This window comes from Sinocyclocheilus anshuiensis, unplaced genomic scaffold (assembly GCF_001515605.1).
Source record: "Sinocyclocheilus anshuiensis isolate Anshui unplaced genomic scaffold, SAMN03320099.WGS_v1.1 scaffold937, whole genome shotgun sequence".
Lineage (NCBI taxonomy): Eukaryota > Metazoa > Chordata > Actinopteri > Cypriniformes > Cyprinidae > Sinocyclocheilus > Sinocyclocheilus anshuiensis.
In genome coordinates this window covers 611,734-615,682 of record NW_015554129.1, presented here as the reverse complement: position 1 = coordinate 615,682, position 3,949 = coordinate 611,734, and the positions used below count along the sequence as shown (strand labels likewise).

The 3,949-nt window shown below is 39.0% G+C and overlaps 1 protein-coding gene across 1 annotated transcript in view; it reads right to left on the bottom strand.

Annotated features, from left to right (window-relative positions):
- spint1b (serine peptidase inhibitor, Kunitz type 1 b) overlaps positions 1-225 on the bottom strand; it is a 23,612-nt gene extending 23,387 nt beyond the window's left edge. Inside the window, exon 1 of the mRNA XM_016462797.1 lies at positions 215-225. The gene's annotated coding sequence lies outside the window, so the exon portion shown is untranslated. The remainder of the gene's footprint in view (positions 1-214) is intronic.
- Between the last annotated feature and the right edge of the window lie 3,724 nt (positions 226-3,949).

Sequence of the window (3,949 nt, the reverse complement as noted above, 5' to 3'; positions counted from 1 at the left end):
AACATCTGTTCTTCCGCAACAGACAACAAAACTTTTTGGTTGTTAAAAAAAGGTGCGCTCGTTCAAAACAGTTGTGTTCGATCCTTCGCTGGCTGTGCTGATTTAAATCTAGTGGTTCTTTTGTGTTTGTGTCGCAAGTTCAGTGACGCAGGTAGTGACGATTCTCTCCGGCCAATCCGTGATCAGCAGAGTTTACACGTCACGTTTTGGTAACGGTACGGTTCACTTGGAACCCCAACATTACCATGCCAATCCCTCCGAGAATTGTCATGACAGAACTTAATTTCTGAAGTTATTTGGCAAGATGAAGCCTCATGAAGCATTGAAGCTTTTCAGCCAAGTGGTTCACAAAAGGTTTTATTTCTCGAGGCTTCATTTGCTCACACTACCACCTGGTAGCCAAAGAGTGTAAAACAAGCAGATACATTACAGATGACCTGATTTGATCTGTGATACACTGTATTTTGCGCCAGTTATGGCTTAGAGATAATGGTGAAGAAAAAAAAATCAATTTCCACATAGACTAATCTATTTATATGAATATAATGTGTATTTTCTAGTGGTATATAATGATTGTATAACATAACATAACATAACTGTGTAATAAACATATTGGCTTGAAATGAATGGGGCTATCAAATGTTTGTAAATCAAGTCTTTGCTCATAATAGGCAGGAGGGGCAATATTATTAGTCTAAAACTGGAAAGTGGCAGAGTTTAACAGGGCAGAGGACTGTGAATTTACAAGATTTGAACCACTTCCTGAACCAGTCAGGCCAAGATACGCGCTTCACTAAAGCTGCCGGGATTTCTCGACACACACTCCGAAGCCTCAGCACAGAACGTAACATCACTAGGTATTTGTTTTGTTTTCTTTGTATGTACTTGGGTTGTTATCGACATCTGGTGAAAATTTCATGTCAACAGCACCTTTAGAAATATATTTACTGAGAAAAATTGTGACGTTTTCAATACTTATTTTACCCGCTGTATGTATCGTATCATCGGCTATACATCGAGCGTATCGCATCGGCCTCAGTTATGGACATGCACATACCTCCTGCCTGGGTAAGCTTGTGTCCTGGTCCTTGTGCTTCTGTCTCTACCCTGGCCCTGCCTACCTGTATCCCGGCTCTGTGACCTCCACCTAAGCCCTCCCACCCTCCTGTTGGACCTCTTGTTTAATGAGGACGCCTCTTTGTTGGGGGTATACTGTTACAAGTCATTTGTGTTTTGTGTTTGATTTAGTTGAACTTTGTATTTTCTCAGTTTTTAGATGTTTCCTTTGTACATTAATTTGTTACTTTAGTTACTTATTGATTGATTAGTGTCTGCATCTGTGTTTCAGTGTATTTAAGCTCTGTTTCTTTCTGTTCATTGTCAGTTTGTGTTACACGTGAGTTTGGTTGTTCTGTACCCGAGTTATTTTTGTTAAATAAACGTGAGTTTGGTTGTTCTGTACCCGAGTTATTTTTGTTAAATAAACACAAGTTGCTGCACTTAGGACCATCACCACATCTTTATTTTTACCGAGCTCTAACAACTTAATAGAATATCCTACCATTATTTTTTGAAAATAATATTTTCTAAATAAATGTAATCATTCACAATATTATTTTAAAACATATGAATTTAAAATATTTAAAAAGTATGCATGTCAGTGAAAGTGTGAAAGCATATCAAACGCAATCCTCTAGTTGATGTATGTAAAATCTACTGTCAGCGCGGAATAAAGACGAATGTCGGTCTGGAGTGATGTGAAAGTCCATTTTTACTGTTCAGACTGTGATCACAATGCAAAACATGACCTGAATCAGATTTAGGACTACATATGAAAGTGACCCAAATCAGAATCGAAAAGATCAGATTCCATGTGGTTTGTGATGTTCACACTGTCATGAAATAAAATGTTCCAAGTCGCATATGAGCAAAAAAATAAAATAAATAAAAATAAAAAAATCGGATTTGGAACACATTTTCTTGCAGTGTGGTTGTAGCCACAGCTTCTGGGCCTTAAAACATTATAAATATTTTCAGCTAAATGTTTTTATTCGCAGGTAAGAAAGATCACTGACAAATGAAAAATGTCAATGTAAAAACAATGTTTTCTACAAGGGATAGAATATAATGTTTATACAGCATAAAAAGCATTATATCTTTGGAGTGTGTGTGTGTGTGTGTGTGTATAAAGGTTTTTCCTTCATTGTGGGGACCAAATGTCCCCAGAAGGATAGTAAGACCTAACATTTTCATCAGGAAAAATAAATTAAAAATACTAAATGATGTTTATATTAAGTGTGTTGAGGTCAGTCTTAGAATGTTTCAGCTAGTCGTGTAGTGTGTCCCCAGCTTAAAACTGAATCTACATAATAAAATTAACCAGAGGTCATTTATTAGACCAGGACTGGGCAATGCTGGCCCTCAAGACACTGGTTCATGGTTTTACCAGCACAAACCTAGTGACAAACTTTCGGAATTAAAATCAGAATTGCAGCATCCAAAAGTCAGTTGCTGTCAGCCAGAAACCCGCCACTGGCATCCACACAGTGACAGCAACCAGTCGCATAACTAAAAGTAAATGGTTCGCTCCCGTTCGCCAAGACAAATTGCTTGTGTGTGTACACATTCTTGCCAATGAAACTCTTTCTGACTTCTGATTTAGCATTTTCTTTCACACAGCTATTTGTTGGCTACTTTATTACTTGGTTGTCCTGATTTCAATTTCTGTCTGGGCTAACCCTGAGACAGGGTGTGAACCTCAGACATCTGAGAGGGGCTTGGAGTATAGTCCTTCTTGATGCTCCACATTGAAAGGAGCCAGTTTACATGGTTCAGACGTTTGTTTGGTCTTCCGGATCAGGTGTTCAAGGTATATCCAAATGGGAAGACCCCATAAAAATGTAATATATAACATATATTGTCCTATATCAAGAGTGATATTACCATATATGTTATTTATAGGGCCATTTATAATTTTCACATATTCCCTGGGTAGATGAAGATATAAGTTTCTAACATATCCCCATCCCCATAGTAAAATGTATATGATTTTTTAGATGTATTCACCATATATGTCAAGAATATATGTTATTAAAACATTATACACGGCTCAAAAAAACAAATTAAAGGAACACTTTTTAATCAGAGTATAGCATCAAGTCAATTAAACTCCTGGGATATTGATCTGGTCAGTTAAGTAGCAGAGGGGGTTGTTAATCAGTTTCAGCTGCTTTGGTGTTAAGTAAATTAACAATAGGTGCACTAGATGGGCAACAATGAGACGACCCCCAAAACAGGAATTCGGAAACACGTTGGATGACTTCTGTTCCATTGCTTGATGCATGCCTGAAATGACAATTAAAGCAACCTCAAGAGACTTCAGAGTTTTTTGCTTGTTTTTGCCGCCTACTTTGCCACTGCCAAGAACGTCCGCACTACAGGGTTGTTAATCAGTTTCAGCTGCTTTGGTGTTAATGAAATTAACAACAGGTGCACTAGATGGGCAACAATGAGACGACCCCAAAACAGGAATGGTTTTACAGGTGGAGCCCACTGACATTTTTTTCCCTACTCATCTTTTCTGACTGTTTTTCACTAGTTTTGCATTTGGCTAGGGTCAGTGTCAGTACTGGTAGTATGAGGCGATACCTGGACCCTACAGAGGTTGCACAGGCAGTCCAACTCCTCCAGGATGGCACATCAATACGTGCTATTGCCAGAAGGTTTGCTGTGTCTCCCAGCACAGTGTCAAGAGCATGGAGGAGATTCCAGGAGACAGGTAGTTACTCTAGGAGAGCTGGACAGGGCCGTAGAAGGTCCTTAACCCATCAGCAGGACCGGTATCTGCTCCTTTGTGCAAGGAGGAACAGGATGAGCACTGCCAGAGCCCTACAAAATGACCTCCAGCAGGCCACTGTTGTGAATGTCTCTGACCAAACAATCAGAAACA